The 24,088-nt window shown below is 40.1% G+C and overlaps 1 long non-coding RNA gene and 1 pseudogene across 1 annotated transcript; one reads left to right on the plus strand and one right to left on the minus strand.

Moving 5' to 3' along the window:
• Positions 1-9,036: 9,036 nt before the first annotated feature.
• LOC110890408 lies at positions 9,037-11,269 on the plus strand (annotated as a pseudogene).
• A 156-nt stretch (positions 11,270-11,425) lies between these two features.
• On the minus strand, positions 11,426-13,408 carry LOC110890409. Its single transcript, XR_002564484.2, has 2 exons — positions 13,071-13,408; positions 11,426-12,834 (listed from the first exon to the last, which is right to left on the minus strand). It is a non-coding gene; the product is annotated as an uncharacterized LOC110890409 (long non-coding RNA).
• Positions 13,409-24,088: the final 10,680 nt, after the last annotated feature.

Genomic DNA, 24,088 nt, shown 5'->3' on the forward strand with positions numbered 1-24,088 from the left:
AAAAGCAGAGGACTCAGGATCCTGAAAGGATCCCTGAAAGAGCTCCAGCTCCTCCGGCAGATGCACAAGTGATCAACTTCATTTCTGGAGGATCAGACATCTGTGGTACATCCTTCTCAGCAGCTAAAAGGCATGCAAAGGAAGCTAAAATGGATAACGGAGAAAGACCTATTCGAACATCAAGTGTCTCGGAAGGAAAAGTGATAACCTTTGATGAGGATGATCGAGTTGACATCCAGGATCCTCATCATAATAGTTTAGTTATTACTCTCTTTATTTCTAACCACTTTGTCCGCAGGATCCTTATTGACGGAGGAAGCTCAGTAAACATTATCCAGCTTGATGTTCTGAAGAAAATGGGTGTCCCTGAATCAGATATCACACCAAGATCCTCCGTGCTTGTAGGATTTAGTGGCGAAACTAAGAAAACCCTGGGGGACATTAAACTCCCAATTTATGTGGAAGGATTACATAATTATCAAAAATTTTGTGTTATTGACTGTTTGTCTTGTTGTAATGTTATCCTTGGCAGGCCCTGGATACACGATATGAAGGCAGTCCCGTCCACCTACCATCAGTGTGTGAAGCTTCCTAGCCCATGGGGAATAATCAAGATCGATAGTGATCAACAGGAGGCTAAGGATTGTTACACCTCATCAATGAAACCAGCCTCGAAATCAAGGGAGCAATAGCAATTAAAGTATGCTCCAAGGGGTGTCTTGGAGGCAAGAGAGCAGGATGTGGACGAAATCCTCTTGGATCCTGATGATCCTGAATCTAAAATCTACATCGGATCAGGGATCCTTGATAAAATGAAAGAAGACATAGTATCCTTCCTCAAAAGAAGAAAATCTACCTTTGCATGGAAACATGAGGATATGACAGGTATATCTAAGGATATTATCACTCATAAACTTGGCATTGACAGGTCAGTTAAACCAATCCATCAAAAAAGGGGGAAGTTTGCACCAGAAAGAAATGCCATTATCCAGGAAGAGGTAGAAAGATTACTACGAGCAGGTATGATTAGAGAAGTAAAGTATCCAAAATGGCTGGCCAATGTGGTTGTTGTTCAAAAGAAAAATGGAAAGTGGAGGGTATGTGTCGATTTCACTGATTTGAATAAGGCATGTCCCAAGGATCCTTTCCCCTTACCCCACATTGACTCCATGGTGGATGCAACGGCGGGTCATGAACTGTTAACCTTTATGGATGCATCATCTGGATTCCAACAAATTCAGATGGAACCATCTGACCAAGAGGATACGGCTTTTATGACCCCAACCGGTTTATATTGTTATATTGCTATGCCTTTTGGATTAAGAAATGCAGGTGCAACATATCAAAGGCTGGTGAATATGATGTTCAAAGATCAAATTGGGCAAACTATGGAAGTGTACATAGACGATATGGTGGTGAAATCCAAAAAAGCTGAGGATCACCTAAGGGACTTGGAGGAAGCATTTGATATCCTTGATAATTATAACATGAAGCTTAATCCTTCAAAATGTCACTTTGGTGTTAAAGCAGGTAAATTCTTAGGATATATGGTAACCCAGAGGGGCATTGAAGCAAGCCCGGAACAAATCAAAGCATTGGTGAATATCAAATCCCCTGCCAACGCTAAGGATGTGCAAAGGCTAACAGGCAGGATAGCAGCTCTAAACAGATTCATATCCAAATCCTCAGAAAAGTGTAAAGAATTCTATGATATCCTAAGAAAGAACAAGAAATTCGAATGGACTGAAAAGCATGAGAATGCTTTACGAGCCCTAAAAGAATACATGTCCTCAGCCCCAGCATTGATGAAACCAGAAAAAGGAGATGTGTTATCCTTATACCTTGCGGTATCCTCAAAAGCAGTAAGTGCAGTCCTTGTTAAGGATCATGAAGGTACACAATATCATGTCTATTATGTAAGTAAGAGTTTACTTGATGCTGAATCCAGGTATTCACACCTTGAAAAACTTATTCTTGCACTGATTATGGCATCTACTAAACTAAGACATTATTTTGAAACACATGTTATTGTTGTTAGAACTAATTTTCCAATTAAGAATGTCCTCAGGAAACCAGAGATGTCCGGAAGAATGGCTAAGTGGGCAGTAAAGCTTAGTGCCCATGATATAAGATATGAGCCCAAAACAGCCATCAAATCCCAAGCATTAGCAGACTTTGTGGCTGATTTCAGTAGTGATTTACAAAAGGAAGCCGAATTGGAAGTCCAGCAGCTGGATGAAACTAAGGATCCTTGGATACTACATACTGACGGATCCTCAAATGTCAAAGGCACGGGGCTCGGTATACTACTAAAATCGCCACAGGGGGACATAATACCCCATTCCATAGCTTGTGAGTTCCAAGCCACTAATAATGAGGCTGAATATGAAGCCTTAATCGCTGGTTTGCAAATTGCTAAGCATATGGGGATCAGGTATCTTGAGGTATACGTGGATTCATTGTTAATCACTAATCACTTTAATGGATCCTATGCTGTTAAAGGTGAAAAACTAACCAAATATTTAGAGATAGTCAAAGAATTGGCACTCTCCTTTGTTTCCTTCAGTTTGACACAGGTATCAAGGGAGGAAAATACAGAAGCTGATGCATTGGCCAATCTAGGATCATCTTTGAAGATCCCAGAGGATATAAGTATCCCCATCATCCATATCTAGCTCCTGCTATTGAAAATCAGGTGGCCATGGAAATAGAAGAAGATACTGCAATGATCCCCAGTGAGGATACTCAATCTTGTTCAGGATCATGGATCTCACCAATCATGAGATACTTACAACACGGGGAGATTCCTAGGGGAGAAAATCCTAGGGCTTTCAGGATTAAGGTATCTCAATTCACAATCTTAAATAATATACTATATAAGCGATCTCTTGCAGGACCATATTTAAGATGTATCGAGGATCCTGAAGTTCAAGAAGTGTTAAAAGACTTCCATGAAGGAGATTGTGGAAACCACACTGGGGGCAGGGCATTGTTCTCAAGGATCTTAAGGACAGGATACTACTGGCCAACTATGAAAAGGGATGCTGTGGAGTATGCTAAGAAGTGTGATCCTTGTCAAAGACACAACAATATCCTTCATCAGCCGGCTGAATTTCTACATCCTATACCATCCTCTTGGCCATTCATGAGATGGGGGATGGATATAGTTGGCAAGCTCCCTAAGGCACCTGGTGGAAAAGTATTCATGCTTGCTATGACTGACTACTTCTCCAAGTGGATAGAGGCTGAAGCTTTTGCCCAAGTCAGAGAGAAGGAAGTTATATCCTTTATTAAGAGAAATATTATAACTAGATTTGGCATTCCTTCTGAAATTGTATGTGATAATGGTTCCCAATTTATTGGGAGCAGGACTACTAACTTTTGTGATAGTTGGGGGATTAAGATGATAACATCAACACCAGTCCACCCACAAGCTAATGGTCAAGCAGAATCATCCAACAAGATCATCATCAACAATCTGAAGAAGAAACTTGGATCCAAGAAGGGGAAATGGGCAGAGGAATTGCCTTATGTGCTTTGGGCTGATAGGACAACTCCCAAGAATGCTACTGGTCAAACACCCTTCTCTTTGGTATTTGGGGCAGAATCAGTGATCCCAACAAAAATGGTGGTTCCAACTGCTAGAACAAGTACCCGTGATCCTGAGGAGAATAATGCAAACCTGGCTCAAGACTTGGATACTATTGAAGAAATCAGGGATCTGGCTAGGATAAGGATGGCTAGCTACCAACAAAGGATGGCTGGTGCTTACAACAAAAATGTCAGGATAAGGAAATTCCAAGTTGGGGATATGGTATTGAGAAAAGCATTCCAAAATACCACCAATCCTGCTGATGGGAAATTGGCACCAAAATGGGAAGGCCCTTATTTGATCGAAGCCGAAGCAGGAAAGGGGGCATATAGATTGCTTACCATGGAAGGTAATCTGTTACCAAGAGCCCGGAATGCTGTCCACTTGAAAAAATATTTCATGTAAGCAGGATCCTTCTGGCATGAGTGATCCTTACATTGGAAGTATCCTTCAAGGATTCCTGAAGCATCAATGACCCTTACTCTGGTAATGTCCTAAGCTTGAACTCTTATTTACATATCTTCTTATTTAAGGATAAGGATCATGTATCCTTCATCCTTCTCTCACGAGATTTTGAGTTCTGATAAGTCCAGGTATCCTTAGCATAATGTCGACAATCTTCAGAAGCAACTCAGATCCTTGGGCTTGTCCCCAGTTATCATAGGGCTTGTCCCCAATTTTCGCCTGTAGCGCACGATAATCCTGGTATAGTTCACGTCTTTGGGACCAGTACTCGCTTTAGGGGCTGATAACCTCATCGTACTGGCTATACCTAGGATCCTACGTATAATGGTAGACGTACCATACATCCGTTCCTAAGGTTTCTAACGTTTTCACGTTAGCTAAGGTTTTGGCATTTTCATGTCACTAAGTTTGGATAGTCGCCAGTGAGGGCCATACTCCAGTTTACATACGATCCTTGGGCTTGTCCCCAGCTATCCTTCGGGCTTGTCCCCAGTTATCCTTCGGGCTTGTCCCCAGTGATCCTTTGGGCTTGTCCCCAGTTATCCTTTGGGCTTGTCCCGAGTTACTAACTTATCTTTTATATTGGCTTAGTCCCAAGTTATATTCCATTTTTCAGGTTTTCGAAGTTAAACAATTAAGGATCCTTAATCCTTATTATCCATTAAAGTTTTACTTATGGTTATCATGATTAAAGGTTAGGATCCTAACTTGGATCCTCAGGTATGATCCTTAACTATTTTTAATTTCATTCATTAGTCATTTGAATAACCCTTAGACCTTGACAACTGGACCCATGATCCTTAAAATGAATTTCTTTTTGGAAGTTTTCAACTATAGATACTTGATCCTGGATCGTATCCTAAACTTCTTAAACATAATTTGGTTAAGCTTTTCTCACAAATATATGTCAAAACAATTGGAAATTAAAAGGATAACAACACAAGATAAGCCAAAAAGATTATAGTTATTTTATTAACAAAGGTTTAAAACCCTTCATAGTTGTCAAAATTGCCAACCCACGTTTCTACCAGCAAAACGTGGCCCGTCCACATGGGTTGGCAAAGGGTGTCCATTGTTTGTGCGGTCATAGCATGCAGGAAATTAAAAGGCGGCAGGATCACAATGGCTTCATCCCCCAAACAGAGGATCCCTCCACCATATGTAATCCTACCTATTGTTCACAGGATCCTAGATCCTCAACCCTAAACTATTGTTCAAATACAGACCATAATTGTTTTAAAACATCACAAACCACCAAACAAAAAAAAATTGGGCTCCGGCTATGTCTAGAAATTTCCATCATTGCCCAATCCCGCAGCTCAATCCTTCGCTGCACCATCACCACCGGCTCCGCTTGCCTCTCCAGCATGATCCTGTAGTTCCCAAAACGTATCCGGATCACAGTGGTTGGTTGTTTTAGTCCAAAACACCTATTGATTAAGTGTTTGAACTATGACTAGTCAAGAAATATCAAGAATGAAGATGAAGGTGAAGCTAATGGATTGAGGAATACAACTAGTGTTGTATTGAATCCAAACAGAATGATATAACAATAAACAACCTTGGAAATCAGATCAAAGCTCAATAAGAATGTAAACAACACTTGATTCCACCAAGAGCCAAAAGCTTGAATGTGTTACAATGCTTGGGGTATTTATACTAGCAAATTTATAAATTTGCTGGAATCTTAACTACACTAGGTCAGGAATATTACTTCTAGATAATTACAAAACAACCCCCTAAACATTCAAAAGGCATACAAACTACAACTAAACTAATCCAGTACAAGTACCAACGATCTCACATGCTCTAACAATATCCCCCCTAGATCGTTGCGTGCTTGTCTTCTCATTCTTCCGTGGTGACCACTGGATCTTCTGTTGTAACCACTGGATCTTCTGTAGTTTGTTTTTCTGGCTCGATTGGATTTTCTTCTACAACGATCGTTTCTGGTGGTGCGACAATCTCCGTTGGTGCTACCGGAGGTTCCTGATTAATGACGGCTTCACTTGATTTTGGGTCCTCCTTAGTGGCCTCATATGTGGATGAGGCCGGAGGTGTTGGTGTGGCTTGAGAGTCGGTGGTGGATGGATCTACAGTTGAGGCAGAGCTTCCTTCCATGGTTTTCTCGTGTTTCTTTTTCCTTCGACCTTCTTTCTTTTTCTGCTCTTTCTCTTTTCGCTTCTCTATTTTGTCTACCATGTCGAGCATCTCCCTTTTCAATCTCCAGGCACGCTCCACTGCTCGCTGAAACAGTGCTGCCTCTTCAAGATTTGCATTTCCAGCTCCGACATTGATACGACTCGCATTCAGCATGGTGAGATCAGACAGCCCGAACTGAAACACGTCCATAGGATCCAGTATTCGAATATCAACATTGTCGTTCGACCTTATTACAGCTTCACCGGTTTGACTATCGTAGAACCATTTCTTGAAATCCTTAAGTGCCACAGGGATTTCTTCCGGAAGCTTGACTCTGGTGACTACTTTAGCAGGGTTAATAACCCACGTCACCTTTCCCTTGCCTGTTACTGGATCGAAAGAAGTTTTGGACACTCGGCGTCTTGGGCGCTGTGGGGCATGATTCGGGAAGTTCTTGTCGCATTCACTTGTAATTAGACGTTCAAAGTCTCTTCCGATGCCTCTGTCACCATGATTGAGCAAATTCATACGCCCAAGCTCTCTTAAATCCCACCTTGGGAGCGAGAAAAGATCAAATCCTGTTGCGAAATATTGTATCACACCACCCCGTCTCTTTACTACAAACATGCCCCTGAGGTTATCATACATCCAGCTAATTATTTTCTCAGTTTCCTCAGATTTAACGACCTTTATCACTTGATGAAGATCAGGGAGCTTTTCTCGTTCTTTTCTGAACCACTCGGGATGTTCAGGAGCAAATGTCTTGTCGTCTTCTTGCTCATATAAGACCTCGTCTTCTAGCCCCCACTCAACAAAGGTTGGTGGCATGACTTCTCGATCTGCTTCCTCTTCTTCGCTTTCGTTTCCCTCCAATGCCTTGTCAACCGACTCTAATCTCTTTTTCTTTGCTTCGGCTTCCTTTTCTTTGCGAGCCGTTTCTTCTTGAATGAAAGCTTCAAAATTGAAGATTTCATCAAATGTAAACATCGGCTCAATGTTCGCTTTTTCACATATTCCCCGCATCATCCTGTAGATCTTCTCCAAACTGGCTTGCTGAAATCTGACAAACTTGGCTTGCTTGGCCATGTATGCCGTCATTTCCTTGTTCTTCTTTCTCTGATCCTTAAGTTTCTCTCTCAGGATGTTTGTATCATTGACTTGATTCTTTAACAAACAAATTTCTTTCGCCACGGAAGGCCCGGTGTCCTTTATCAATCGATCGAACAAGTCTTGAAATGGTCGTAGCCTTTGTGGAACAACGGGTGGTTTTGAGATTCTGGTGGGTTTGACTGGGGAAACCTTTGAAGTACCTTCGCCTGCTTGTGCCTCGTCAGGATCAACAAGAATTTGATCAACGAAATCATTGAGGTCTTGAACTTCTTCAGGAACTACTTCGGGCATCTCGGAAGAAGATATTTCTTTACGTTTCAGGCTCTTTTCTCGTTTCTCTTTCTCCTGCATTACATGAATGGCTTTCAGATCTTGAATATTTTTGCGTTGCTCTTCAGTTTGTGCCGCCCTGATTGCAGAACTCATCAAACGTTCAGAACCTCCTGTTGTCTTTTTCTTCTTAGGAGGTTCTTCATCTGCAGGTTGCTTGCCCTTTCGTTTTTCTTTGCTACTTCCTTCTTTGGCGGCTGCTTCGGCCTGTGCTTGTGCTGCTTTCTGTTGTTTAGCTTTGACCCCTTCTTTGTACCTCTGATATGCAGCTTTCATGATGGGTAGTCTTTCAGCTCTGTACATCCAGTCGTGCAACAAAACCCATTCGTTGGTTTTGATTTCAGTATATTGTCTACTTGTGGGCACGTGGAATTTGTAGGTATTTCCGTCATTGGGGATTTCTTTGTGCTGATCATTTATGAGCATCTGAATAAATCTCGGATACATCGCCCAAGTCGCTCCATTTGCATTTTCTCTCATATAATTGAAAATTAATCCAGAGAGATTGAATTTTTGATTTGTGCATAGGCTCAGCATAGCTGCAGACCATTCCAAATTTAAGCCATCAAACCCGCCTTTTCGATGCGCTAGACTTGTCGAAATTACATAAACAATAAACCTCCAATCCTGAGTTAGACCGCCCCTTTTAATCTCCTTCTTATTTCTAAAATCCCCTGCGTATCCCATTCCTTTGAAACCGTCAAGAATATCGTCTTGACTCATGCTTTGTGGTTCATTACTGTTGTCTTTGAACTTCAGAACTTTACGTACCCTTTCCTCTGTCACTTCAACTCTTTTATTGCGTACTGTTGAAGAGATTCCCGGTTTGTTGTTAATTGATTCCAGCTTTACGTTCTCCCAGAATTCTCGAATGTGAAGAGGGTAGACAGGAACGGAAGTCTCCACTGCATAACTAATTCTGCTATCGTGAACCCATCTAGATACGTCCTCGAAGTCGGTTGGAACTAGATTAAGATTTATACTCTGGTTATGCTTGAGGGTTTTATCCCATTCGAGTACTTTCACCATACTGCACAGAAAACGAGGCAAGTTAGAGTGTGCGGATACCAGATAGACTATGTACAAAATTGACTTTACATAAGACATATTCAATTTAAACATGAAAAAGAAATAAATTAAAAAAATTGAATATATAACAACTTCGCTGCCTGATCAGATATTTTCTTCGCTAATGTTGGCCATAGACACAGATTATCGGAAAGACAAGTTAAATCCGCTAGCGAATTTAACGAAAACATGGTTTTTACCCGGAACTGATTTGTCAGCGGAGATCACGATCTTTCTCGCCATCCGGGCGAATTAGATCAAATGACACGGTGCTTGAACTCGCGTTCAAGACTTGATATCTACGCTGTCTTCGCTATGTTCGCTAGCGAAGAAAAGCACAAAATTGAAAAAAATTAGGGTTCGCTTCGTTCGGACTTCAAATTTCGTCTATTTATCTATATTTTTGAGTCTGGATTTACGTCAATAAGGGGAGAGGGAAGTTGAAAAATCCAAAAAAAAATATTTAAAAATTGTTTGGGGAAAAATAGTTTATCTAGGGTTTTGAGATGGCTGCTCAGGTTCAGGCTCAAGCTCAAGCTCAGGCGGTTGGTGGTGGTGGTGGTCAGCAGTTTGTGCCGACGTCGTTGTATGTTGGGGATCTGGAGTGGAATGTGACGGATTCACAGCTGTATGATCTGTTTAACCAGCTAGGGCAGGTGGTTTCTGTTCGAGTTTGCAGGGATATGTCCACTAGGCGGTCGCTTGGTTACGGTTATGTCAACTACGCCAATGCTCAAGATGCTGCAAGGGCAATGGAGGTGCTGAACTTCACACCTCTGAACGGAAAGCCAATCAGAATAATGTATTCCCATCGGGATCCTAGTGTACGCAAAAGTAGTTCTGGAAACATATTTATCAAGAATTTGGATAAGGCGATTGACCAGAAAGCACTACATGACACCTTTTCTACATTTGGAAACATTCTCTCATGCAAGATAGCCACAGATTCAGCTGGTCAATCAAAGGGCTATGGTTTTGTGCAGTATGACAGTGAAGAAGCTGCACAAAAAGCTATTGAAAAGCTCAATGGCATGCTTCTAAATGACAAACAAGTATACGTGGGGCCCTTTTTGCGTAAGCAAGAAAGAGAATTGGCTGTTGACAAGTCAAAGTTCACAAATATTTATGTCAAAAATATGTCAGAATCAACAACTGATGAGGATTTAAACAAAATATTTAGTGAATATGGAACTGTTACCAGTGCTGTTGTGATGAAAGATGCTGATGGGAACTCCAAATGTTTTGGATTTGTTAATTTTGAGAATGCTGAGGATGCTGCTAAAGCGGTTGATGCTTTAAATGGTCAAAAGTTTGATAATAAAGAATGGTATGTTGGAAAAGCACAGAAAAAACATGAAAGGGAACAGGAGTTGAAGCAAAGATTTGAGCAGAGTATGAAGGAGGCAGTTGATAAATCACAAGGGCTAAATCTGTACATAAAGAATTTAGATGACACGATTGATGATGAAAACCTCAAGGAATTGTTTTCTTCTTTTGGTACCATAACTTCATGCAAGGTTATGCGAGATCCTAATGGAGCAAGCAAAGGATCAGGTTTTGTTGCATTTTCAACTTCTGAAGAAGCATCTAGAGCACTTTTTGAGATGAATGGAAAGATGGTTGGTAGCAAGCCTCTTTATGTTGCACTTGCACAACGCAAGGAAGATAGAAGGGCAAGGTTGCAGGCACAGTTCTCACAAATGCGGCCAATTGCTATGGCACCTACTGTAGCTCCTCGTATGCCAATGTACCCCCTGGTGGCCCAGGTCTTGGTCAACAAATATTCTATGGTCAACAGCCTACATTCATTCCTCCCCAACCTGGATTTGGGTATCAGCAGCAACTTGTACCAGGTATGAGGCCTGGTGGGGCTCCAATCCCCAACTTCTTTATGCCAATGGTTCAGCAAGGTCAACGCCCAGCTGGCAGACGTCCTGCTCAGCAAAACCAGCAGCCTGTTCCCCTTATGCATCAGCAGATGATGCCACGGGGAAGGGTGTACCGGTACCCTCCAGGACGCAATGCACCTGATCCTTCCATGAGTGGTGCAGGCATGGTGTCTGTTCCATATGACATGAGTGGAGTCATTCCATTGCGTGACACTGCAATCTCCCAACCAATTCCTATCGGTGCTTTAGCTTCTGCACTTGCAAATGCTTCCCCATCTGAGCAGAGGACGATGTTGGGAGAAAATCTATATCCACTAGTGGAACAGCTGGAGCCGGAGTCAGCAGCAAAGATAACAGGGATGCTTCTGGAAATGGATCAAACTGAAGTTCTTCACTTGTTGGAATCCCCTGATGCTCTCAAAGCAAAGGTTGCAGAAGCTAAGGAGGTTTTGAGGAATGTTTCTCAACAGCAGCAGGCGGCAGCTGGTGGTGCCGCTAACCAATTGGCGGGTCTCTCAATAGAATGATCTTGACTTGTTATTGGGATGGTTTGTGGTATGACTTTTTATGTAGTATGTTATGGCAGTAAGATATTTAAATTGATTTGGTTTGGGTGTTTGGCTAGGTGGATTTTTATGATTTGAAGATTGTTGGTTATTTTGTTTGGGATTTATATAAATTCTGTTGGGTTGTTTATTTTTTTAAAGTTAAAAAAAAAAAAAAAGTGATAGGTCCGTAACGATCCGATTTCAGTCTCGGTTCGGTGAAAAATAGTGAGACGGGTGATTCGAGCCAAAAACAATCGATAATAAACAAGAAAGATGGAAACTTTAATGATTGTAACATAGATATTTGATTGATTTGATAAGAACATACAAGATAATCCACCCCGGGTGAGCTCCCCCGGGGTGGTGGCTCACAAAATGCACACCTCACAAATGAGGTGTAGTAATCTATATATAGCCCCTTGAGCCTTGTCCTCCAAGCAAGCCACCTCTTGCTTGGAAAACCTCCTAAAGACGCTAAAACATACAAAACATATCAAATGAACTCGCTACACCATACGAACAATAACGTCGCTAATAAACTTGCCGTAATTGATAGCATCATTCTCCAATTTGACCCAACAATATTCCCCCGAGAATGATGCTATCAATTCTTCATTTGATCTTCTAAAGTATATCTGACTTTGTCTTTGAATCTTCTCAAATCGGCTAAATATCCCAAATCTTTCATTGTCGTTTTCCCCCGCAAATATAGACCCTCCAAATTAATTCAAGACTCAAACTCAATCAGCAACTTCCACTATGTATAAGCTTTACGCTTGATTGATCATCTCTACTATAATTGGCATGTGATAAAGGCTCGAACCTCCAATGATCGAAATAGGATAACTAGCTTCATTAAAAAAAATTCAACTCGGTCAAAACTTTAAAGCCCCATTGTTGCAAAAAAGAGTTGGTCCAACATTTCCCTTATACTTCCCAAATTTTCTTTTTGCCCATTTAATGATCTTGTACGCCCGGCCCAAAAATATATCATTAACTCTCCGACCCAAAATTACATCAAATATCTAGGCCCACAAATGAACTTCTTTAAGACCCGACCTTGAAATAAATCTGATGTATTCGTGGGCCCAATAAAAATTAATCCATGCTGTGTCTTCATGTGGGTCCCGCCACCCATTCAATCAGAGAAAAACAATAAAAATATAACTTGTATTGTTCTGACAGTTGTGCAAGAAAATTGTTTCAAGCCAACATGGTGGGCCTAAAGAATATTCAGGCTTAAAATTTTATGCCAATCATTGGCCCATCATGCACTCAAGCCCATACAAACGTAAACCCTAGTTGCAAACATGTGCACCAGCCGTCTTCATCGGAATTTATTCGCCGGCCGGAAACAATTATCACCAACGAAATAAATTCTGATCATCAACCATGCGCATCGCTCAAAATGCGCCGCCGTGAACCATCATCCCACCAATCCCTACCATAGACCATTTTCTGCCATCACCCAAACCGTCAACCACTCTTGATCGGAAAAATAACGACCGGCCGTTTACCAATTCCAGTTAAAAAGGAAACACGGCAGACACAACCGTCATCGGCCGATAAAGACCACCTCTTCTGGTCGCCAAAGTTTATAAACCCAAACCCGATGTCTTCTTCTTTGCAAACCCTGGTTCGGTCGCTGATATCTATAACCGTAAACACCATGTGCATTCACCATAAACCGCTGACAACAAAATTGATCCAATAAAACATCAATAAATCATTGATATCTGACCGAGTTTACAAACCAACGCACCCAGATCCATTTCTATGATATCTCGAACAAAATCATTCAGATCTATAACCTTACTTTCACAACTCCTGGCAAATAATATTTTAAAACCCATGGAGCCAAAAAGAATTTCATCTCTATTTCTACTCAACTGGATAAAAGTCGCTCGAAGAACAAATAAAACATACCATAAATTCGCTGCTGTGAATAACCCAGATTTTCAACCACACCAGCTTGTCTCTTCACCATTCTTAAAGAACAAACACGCTGGGAACAATAAATTCACAGCTAAACAAACCCGCCAGATCGAAAATAACTGAACACACATAGATCTACAAATGTTTTACGTCTCCAGCGGTTTTCCGGTAAAGACCCGACCGGACCGAAAACTGAAACGAGCCACCGAGGCTCTGATACCAAGTTGTAGTTCCCAAAACGTATCCGGATCACAGTGGTTGGTTGTTTTAGTCCAAAACACCTATTGATTAAGTGTTTGAACTATGACTAGTCAAGAAATATCAAGAATGAAGATGAAGGTGAAGCTAATGGATTGAGGAATACAACTAGTGTTGTATTGAATCCAAACAGAATGATATAACAATAAACAACCTTGGAAATCAGATCAAAGCTCAATAAGAATGTAAACAACACTTGATTCCACCAAGAGCCAAAAGCTTGAATGTGTTACAATGCTTGGGGTATTTATACTAGCATCCTGACTAACCAGCAAATTTATAAATTTGCTGGAATCTTAACTACACTAGGTCAGGAATATTACTTCTAGATAATTACAAAACAACCCCCTAAACATTCAAAAGGCATACAAACTACAACTAAACTAATCCAGTACAAGTACCAACGATCTCACATGCTCTAACAGATCCTTGCCAGCGCCTCCACCCTCAATCATCGGGATCTCCTCAGCTTCATCATCATCCTCCAACTCTGCCAGCCTCGCCTTCCAACCCTCTACATCCCATGTGCTCTTGTGGAAGGCAGGATCCTGAGCCTCCGTAGCCATCTGCAGCTGGATCTTATACATGGTTATTGCAGCAGAGACCTTGGCATCCTGGGTGATCTCATGCTTCTCATAATCAAAATTGATCAGCATCCTGGCAGCATCATCCTTGGTGGCCCGGAGCTCCTTCTCAAGATCAGCTATCTTAAGATCCTTCAGCACACCCATTTGTTGGAGGTCAGCAATCTGGCGGACTTGATCCTTGACGTGGCCAACATACGTCTCTATCTCAGCAAATTTATGCAAGGAAAACAAGGCATAACATCAGAAACAAGTGATCCTCAAAACTGTCAGGATACACAAACAGGGGCAGTGATCCTTACCTTGTTGAAGTAATCCAGAAACTGTTGGATGAGCAGGGGCAGACCTTGTAAATCCTCAGAGGCCTTTCTCTTCTTTCCTTTACCCCTAATAGGTGCTTTAGGGGCTGAAGCAGTTGGGCTAGCAGCAGGAGTCTTCTTCCTTGAGGATTTGACATTTGTAAGATCATCGATGCCAAACTTTGAAGCAGACTTAGAGGATTTTCCAGCACCTACACAACCAAAATAAGATAAGTATTCTAATTAAACTTGAAAATCCTACATAGAATTACTTTTTAAATGAGGATACTTACTTGACATTGTGACAGAGGCAGAGGATACTTCTTGAGAATCCTGGGTGGCAACCTGGAAAGTTCTTATCTCCGGATCAAGCTTCTTAAAGGCCAAGAGTCTCTCTTTTGCAGCAGGTGTCAACTTCAGATGTGAAACGGATATAGCTGCACAATAAACAAGAAAATATCAGTGATCCTTATCCTGAGGAATAAGTTTTGTGGTGATCCCTCTAGGATCCTACCATGGGTAGCCTACTCCTTGGGCAAATCCTTCCCATTAGGGATGGTATCTCTCCTTACAAAAAAGAACCGCCGCTTCCAGTTCAGGTCATTTTTGGTAACTTTGAAAACAGGGTGATCCTCTCCAGCTTTCCGCTTGAACAAATATTGGTGGGATCCAAAAGTGGTGAGATCATACATCTCAGCCAACTCCGCCATGCCAAGGTCAATCCCTTCTTGTTCAATGATCCTTTCAAGGGTGTATAACACCCTCCAGATCATCGGCATAGCCTGGATGTAACAAATGCCGGTAAGGGAGAAAAAGGATTGGGTAAACTGAGGAAAAGGATATGAGTATCCTATCATGAAAGGAGTGACCGGAAAAGCTACCCAAGTCTCTGAGATGTGATCACTCAAAGCGGTAGGACTAAAAGACTTGAAAAGGGTTTCCGCCGGGAAATAACGACGGATTTTATCGATTTGAGGGTCGGTGAAGCAACACCTCTCGGTGGGGGAATCCTTGATGATCCCTTGACCCTTCAAGGGGCTGCTCTTCTTAGGATCCTTACAGGGAGAGTTCCGGAGCAACATTTTTTGCAAGACAATGGAAAAAGAAGGAAAAACAGAGTAAGCAAGAAAGAAGGAGAAGGGGAATACCTGTTTAATCCTCTGATCGCGGTTATAAAGGGAAGAGTTCTCGAATTTAAATGCAAACGATCCTATCCCTATTTCTATTTATAGTGATGATTTGTGCAGGGCTGTCATGTGACATCTGTGTCACTTAAGCCATCAAACAAATACCAAACCAATGAAATATTGTATTTCATACTTGGGATTTGTATAAATATGTGTATCGTTTGCACATATTGATTCTTGTTCGATTTCGGGCTTTAAATCACTTTCTGGAAGGTTATACGCGATCTGATTCGTAAATATAACCAGTTTAATGCAACAAACACTCCGGAATAGTGACATTGGCTTAACATGCCTTAAATAACCCTTACATAACTTAGAAATAAGTTTTGGGTGGTTTGGTATGCCAAAATCAAGTTTATTCACTTATAGGGACTAAATATGACAAACTGCGAAAGTATGCCAATTTGAACTGTAACGAACATTCCGGAACTTGACCATAAGTTAAACATACCCTAAATATCCTTTGCATAGCCTAGAAATAGGCTTTGAGGTATTCGGTGTGCTAAAATAAACTTTTTGGTCATTCAGGGACTAAAAGCATCAAAAAGTGCATAAGTTTGCACTTTCGCGCATAACTTACGTTTTGAATACTTCCGGACATCCAAAAATTTATGTAAGCATTAAAATATTATGTTTTAGTGTTTGGCATGAGAAAAATCCATTCGTCGCGAAATTTGGATCGTTTTTCGCGCTTATGCGCATTCCGTCGTAATTAAGCGAACATCGCGATCGTACGACCAAACAAACCGACATCCGAGATATTTTTGAGCATGTTTTGAGTTCCCTATACTTTAACTTCATTTTAGAGCCTTGAAATGAGGTTAACGGGGCTTAAACGTGTCAAAAATGGGCCGAAACGCATGTTTCTAAGCTGCAGGGACCAAAACTGACAAATCTGTCAAACTTTGCCCAGGCGGCCCGCGTGAACATTCATGCAATCCTTAGGCGGGCCGCGTGAGGTCCCCAGAACTGCAAAAACAGTTTTCACAGCTGCTAACAGCTGTTATGCACTCAAAAACCCATTGCAAATGGTATTTTCGAATCAGGGGACTGAAACAATGGGCTCAAATGGTTTTTAAAAACTATGGGTACACATGGATGGCCAAGATCGAAGCACGCTTTGCGAGGAACGATCTTAACGGCTCAACGAAATCTATAAATACCCCTCCATGCCTTGCCCATTTCCCTCACACTTGAATTCTGAGGTTGCTCTCTAAGTTGGGGTGCTTTGACACTTCATACCTGAGAGTACTCGGAATTCAATCTTGCGGGGACCCGTTGTAAGTATTCCTTCGTTCTTTTATTGCTTTTCGAGTCCGAAAGTCAAACTTTGTTTGACTTTCTGCATTGACCAGTTTATGGTCAATGCGAAGTTCGTTTGAACTTCATAACGTGAGCGTAATCACGATGGTTATAGTCACCAGTGACTATACCTACTGATTACCACGTTATCTAGGCTCAGTGACGAGCCGTAGCTTCGGCCAGAATGCGCATTCTCGCGTATTTTGTAACCAAGCTACTTTTAGGTGTCAAAACCGTTTGTTTTGATACCAAACCTGTTTTCTAACTTTGTTAAACATGTTTCGACATGTTTAGCTCGTCACTTTTAGTTTAGTGCTTGTGTAGAGTCGTAAGTCAAGCGGACTAAACACCCGCTTAGACTTTCGGACACGACCCGTTTGGTCGATCATTAGGATCCGACCAAACATATTTAGGGACCATAGTTGCATAGGAAATAACCTTCCGAGGTTATATCTTATGGTAACCTAGTTTAGGTAGTTGTATGATAAGTAGTTTATATGCCTTAGGTAAATTACCAAAATGCCCTTTTCATACATAATTGGTAATTAAGCATATGTAACCCAAACTTTTGTCACTTAACTGATTAAGCAACATAATTAAGCATGTTTAGGCATATAATACTTGTCATAGGACTAGTTAAACGGTCCGAACGCGTTTTACGCAAACGACGCGTTAAAGTAGCATAAGCTACCTAAACGGGTCGTAATAGGTCGAAAGCACTAAGGTTAGGTTTCCTTTTAGTATGTAGGCCTTGTTAAACCATATCATATGAGTTCCCATACTCATTTGGTTTACGAAACCTCATACTATCCAATTCCCCGATTTAGGTCCGGTTAATTATGTAGTTATCTATATAGGGTGCCGTTTGATTCCGTGATCTTCTAGCATTGCTTGGTGGTTATCCTACGACTTCTAAGCAATCTCATGTGAGTACATAGTCCCCTCTTTTACTGTTTTCCAAACATTTTGGGGTGAAACACATGTGCCTACTTGTTACTTTCATGATTTCATGCTTTTATATCATATACTTGCTATGTTCATTAATACATCGATTTACATGACATTTTACGTTACGTATGTTCGTTTAGCGCATACTTAGTACATTGTTTTACAAGACATTTTCACGCTATGTATGTTTATCATACTTAGTGCATTGTTTTACATGACATTTTCACGCTATGTATGTTCATCATACTTAGTGCATTTGTTTTACATGACATTTTCATGCTTACATTTTGGGTATGACATTTGGTTTGTTTAAGTGGGACAATATACATTCATTAACATTGATCACGCCGCTCGTTAGTAGGTAATGGTACCATAGGAATTGACAACTCCCGTTCCTGAAATCCTGGGTATGTTTGGATTGGAAGGAATGACCGAATTCGATTAAAACATTTAGACAGATAGACCTTTAATTTGTTTAAAGGTTTATCACCACAGTTGCAAGGCTTGGATGTATGCATTTTCACAATACCGCATAAATGTCTGTATTCATTATAGCATGCATTTTCCACAAAACATAACGTTGATTTAAACCACGTTTTACTTCAATACATTGTTTTGTGCATTTTTACCTATGGTTTAGTTGATACATATATCACTTGCCATACATGACATTTTGTTTACACATTACATGATTGACACTGACATAGACATTTTGGTATTGACATATACATTTCATAAACATTTTGACATGGTTTTCACAATGACATTTGACAATTGGTTTAGACATGGGCAATTTACATTGGTGGTTTGTTTGGGTAAGTGATTTGAGTAACGAGGTTTTTTGTGTAATATGATACAAGCATGGTGGATACGCCGCTGGTACTTCCTATATATAAGTGTTTGTATGATATTACACGTCGCAGCGTTGTTTAAATCATTCAATTTGGACCTATACATTTTATACAAATAACATACTTTCCACAAGACATTGTTCCACAAAACAGCTTGTTATATATAAACTCATTTTTTTTTACTTGGTTATTCATTTAACCTTACATCATTCTTTTTAATTATATATATCTATCATCGCTTTTCAAATGATTTATAAAACAAAACATTTTATAAGGATCATGACTAACTTTTTGATAAACAAACTTTTTCTAAACTTATAAGTCATGAATCCTAAATCAATAAAACCTATGTACTCGCCGGCATTTTTATGCTGACGTACTTTCACATGTGTTTCAGGTACAATAGTTGATGATATTTGATGATGATATCGATGTCTGCTCACATAGGATTGGACGAGGCCTTAGTGGCATTAAAAGATGCAAGACTAGTTAATTTTGTTATGTTTCTTTATTGTTAAGACATTGTAACTCATTTAATTCAATATAACGAAATTTGTTCAATCCATGGTTGTGAAACAATGATTCTGTTACAACACTCCCCGACGTTTCCGCCACGTTTTGTTGTTTTACGTGGTCGGGGTGTGACAGAAAAGTTGGTATCAGAGCCCATGGTTATAGGGAATTAGGTTATTAGTAATGCTTTGACCTAGACTATAACCTTCCTAGGACCCTAACGCGAGTTTACTTGCGTTTAGTCATAAAACAATACCGTCACTTATCCTTAGGTGACAACCACAACAAGAACATAAATTTGATCCGCTTTGAAAACTAATCATTTGTTCTAGGATGATTGATTACTAGGTTTTGAACCCTTTGATGTAAGGTTTTGAACCCTCCCAGTTTAACTCATATTTGGCTTAGTGCCTTTCGAGTTTTCAAAATCCCGTCAAAGTTTGGGTCTAAATGATGTGAACACGTGCAAACTGGAAGAGTGAATGCCTGTACTCTGAGTTTTCTATCTAAGGCTAGAGTGTTCGTACAAATCCGCAGTATCGGACCAGTCACTCTTACCTGGGAACTCTTGGGGTGAGTGTTCACTTATAGGCGAGCATGTCTTCAGCAATACATTATTATGACCCGCTTACTTTGATTCTTCACCATCTCATTTGTTTGCCTTAAGTAACAAACAAATGATCGCAATTTCTATGCGTTGTCATTTTGTTTTGATCAACCGATAACCTTTCAATCTTTTCTTCCTATGTCTTTCATTTTCTTCTAGAATGTCTCTTTATCTCAGCAACGGTCAGATGTCCAAGCAAGCAGCCAAACTTGCCCAGCAAATAGGCGAAGTAGTTCTGAAGACCGTGGACTTAGGTATTGCCATGTCCCGCCTCAAAAATGGAGCCACTCAAGAATCACTGAGGAAAGTAGAAGTCAAACCTGCACCAAAATCAAGGAAGCGTAAGGCTTCAAAGAAACCCGCAGCAGTTGCACCTAATCCAGCAGGACCTAGCCAAAAGGCAACACCACCTGCTAAGAAGCAATACAAGGGAACGGCACCACTATGCGACAAATGTAATGGGCATCACCAAGCTCACTTACAGTGTCGTCTATGTGAATCATGTGGGCGAGTTGGTCACCTGGCGAGTGTTTGTCGAACTAACCCAAACCAGGGTGGTCCAAATCAACCACAAGTCAATTCTGCTCAAGCTCGCTTTCCCCGTGGATCGTGCTACAACTGTGGCGAGACAAGCCATTTCAGGAACAAATGCCCAAAGCTTGCTAAGGCAAATCCAACCCACGAATAAGCAGTTGGCTGATTAGAAGATATTGTTGTCTTATGCTTCTGTTTCTTTTGTTTTCTTGTAGTGTGAAACAATCCGTTTTGTTTATAAATGAAAGTTGTTATTTGCAATTCTGATTTACAAATGTAGTTACATGTGTGTATGGCATTTTCCTATGATACCTACATCAAGGAACTATGTTCCTTACGAACTACTCTTGTGATTCTCCCTTTCAAGTGATCGCTCATGATTTCCTCAAAAATTTTAAGTACTCGTTTCGTTCTATGAGACAAAGTGCAAGAAATAAAGCAAAATTTTGGGTAATCGTGCTTCTGCACATTGTGCCATTGAATCCTTGGTAAGATAACTAAGGGTATTTTCAAATCTCATACTCATTATGTTCTGATTTTTCAACATGCATAACATAAGTTTTCAAAACAACCTTCATGACTTCAAAAACATTTTATATATAGTTCAAAAAAAAAAAAGTTTTTAATATAGTGTATTTACTTAACATATCATATGCATAATTTCAAAAACATTGTCTGTATTTTCAAAAACGACCTTCATGATTTCAAAATATTATTAATACAGTATAATTACTTATATCAAGTGCATGATTTCAAAAACATCATTCATGTTTTCAAAAACCTTATACATAATTTCAAAATTCATCCCGCATGATTTTTAAACATTTTTATAAATATACCTACCTAATACACCTACTTTATGATTTCAAAAGTATTATATATAAGGTTTCCAAAAACATTAAACACATTTTAGAACCCCATGCATAGTTTTCAAAAATATTTTCTTCATTCATTGACTTAACCTTCAAATTCTACTTCATATGTCACCTTGACATATCCAGCATCCCATCTTCATAAGCATTTTTACTTCACGTTTTGACTTAAGCACATCCTGTGCAAGGTTTCAAAACATCTTCAACTTCTAAAATCCATATGGGATCTTTTTTATCTTTACAATTAGACCCTTGTGGTTAATTATCATTCAAATCAGAGTCCTTAATTGGATTCCTTGTGTATCTCAATTCGAACATTTTGGTTCCTTGCAATCGAAATCAAATTTTCTATTTAAGATCTTTCTATCTTCATAGTTGGATTCTTGATAATGTTTAAAGCCCCAATCAGAATCCACTGATTGGATACCTGGTGTGCTTTAAATGCATGTGCTCAGTTAACAGAACAAATTAAATCATGACAAATTTAAAATCAAGATAAACAATTTTGTGGTTATGTGACTATGTGTTTATGCATTTTGTGTTTCCTTTTATGCATTTTTGTGATTTTGTATACTCTGGATAATTCGTTATCCAAATCCTCATAGAACCTTTCGTATTTTTATATGAGAGATTCGTAGTAGGATATTCGAAGGTACTATCTCGAATCCTTAATTGGGCTTCTACGTGATAGTTAAGACCCATGGATTTTATAAGTGCCACTCCATCATTCATAGAGACCCCTTTTAGTGGTCTAGGTCAAAAGATTGATTCAAATTCTGGTTGAGAATGACATGCGATGATATAAGCTGAAAAGACTCCTTGGCGGTCTGGAGATCATTTATTGACTCAATTAAAAAGGACCCCATTATGGTCTAATCACAATCATCACAGGCTCGTTCATCGTTTTCCTCCCCTACACATTATAAGATGCACTACGTGACTATGCAAGGAATTACGTAATTATGGATGCATACATAATTATGAAGTTCAGTGCACGGAAACCGCGGTAAGACTTATTATGTGTAAGAACCAATAGTGGCAACCATAACAAAATGTGAACAATGTAATAGAGGTACGGTGGACGCACCAATAACGCTTTATATACTTGTATATAAGTGACCCTCTCACATTGCAAGCATGATGTTAATTAAAGTTACTAGAAGTTCAGGACTCTAACCAGTGATTGTTCGATCTTTTCAACTTCATGTCTCAAGCTCTCACAAGTTTCCTCTAAATAAATTTCGGGACGAAATTTCCTGAAGTAGGGGAGACTGTGACATCTGTGTCACTTAAGCCATCAAACAAATACCAAACCAATGAAATATTGTATTTCATACTTGGGATTTGTATAAATATGTGTATCGTTTGCACATATTGATTCTTGTTCGATTTCGGGCTTTAAATCACTTTCTGGAAGGTTATACGCGATCTGATTCGTAAATATATCCAGTTTAATGCAACAAACACTCCGGAATAGTGACATTGGCTTAACATGCCTTAAATAACCCTTACATAACTTAGAAATAAGTTTTGGGTGGTTTGGTATGCCAAAATCAAGTTTATTCACTTATAGGGACTAAATATGACAAACTGCGAAAGTATGCCAATTTGAACTGTAACGAACATTCCGGAACTTGACCATAAGTTAAACATACCCTAAATATCCTTTGCATAGCCTAGAAATAGGCTTTGAGGTATTCGGTGTGCTAAAATAAACTTTTTGGTCATTCAGGGACTAAAAGCGTCAAAAAGTGCATAAGTTTGCACTTTCGCGCATAACTTACGTTCTGAATACTTCCGGACATCCAAAAATTTATGTAAGCATTAAAATATTATGTTTTAGTGTTTGGCATGAGAAAAATCCATTCGTCGCGAAATTTGGATCGTTTTTCGCGCTTATGCGCATTCCGTCGTAATTAAGCGAACATCGCGATCGTACGACCAAACAAACCGACATCCGAGATATTTTTGAGCATGTTTTGAGTTCCCTATACTTTAACTTCATTTTAGAGCCTTGAAATGAGGTTAACGGGGCTTAAACGTGTCAAAAATGGGCCGAAACGCATGTTTCTAAGCTGCAGGGACCAAAACTGACAAATCTGTCAAACTTTGCCCAGGCGGCCCGCGTGAACATTCATGCAATCCTTAGGCGGGCCGCGTGAGGTCCCCAGAACTGCAAAAACAGTTTTAACAGCTGCTAACAGCTGTTATGCACTCAAAAACCCATTGCAAATGGTATTTTCGAATCAGGGGACTGAAACAATGGGCTCAAATGGTTTTTAAAAACTATGGGTACACATGGATGGCCAAGATCGAAGCACGCTTTGCGAGGAACGATCTTAACGGCTCAACGAAATCTATAAATACCCCTCCATGCCTTGCCCATTTCCCTCACACTTGAATTCTGAGGTTGCTCTCTAAGTTGGGGTGCTTTGACACTTCATACCTGAGAGTACTCGGAATTCAATCTTGCGGGGACCCGTTGTAAGTATTCCTTCGTTCTTTTATTGCTTTTCGAGTCCGAAAGTCAAACTTTGTTTGACTTTCTGCATTGACCAGTTTATGGTCAATGCGAAGTTCGTTTGAACTTCATAACGTGAGCGTAATCACGATGGTTATAGTCCCCAGTGACTATACCTACTGATTACCACGTTATCTAGGCTCAGTGACGAGCCGTAGCTTCGGCCAGAATGCGCATTCTCGCGTATTTTGTAACCAAGCTACTTTTAGGTGTCAAAACCGTTTGTTTTGATACCAAACCTGTTTTCTAACTTTGTTAAACATGTTTCGACATGTTTTGCTCGTCACTTTTAGTTTAGTGCTTGTGTAGAGTCGTAAGTCAAGCGGACTAAACACCCGCTTAGACTTTCGGACACGACCCGTTTGGTCGATCATTAGGATCCGACCAAACATATTTAGGGACCATAGTTGCATAGGAAATAACCTTCCGAGGTTATATCTTATGGTAACCTAGTTTAGGTAGTTGTATGATAAGTAGTTTATATGCCTTAGGTAAATTACCAAAATGCCCTTTTCATACATAATTGGTAATTA

This window comes from Helianthus annuus, chromosome 11 (genome assembly GCF_002127325.2).
Source record: "Helianthus annuus cultivar XRQ/B chromosome 11, HanXRQr2.0-SUNRISE, whole genome shotgun sequence".
Classification (NCBI taxonomy): Eukaryota; Viridiplantae; Streptophyta; class Magnoliopsida; order Asterales; family Asteraceae; genus Helianthus; species Helianthus annuus.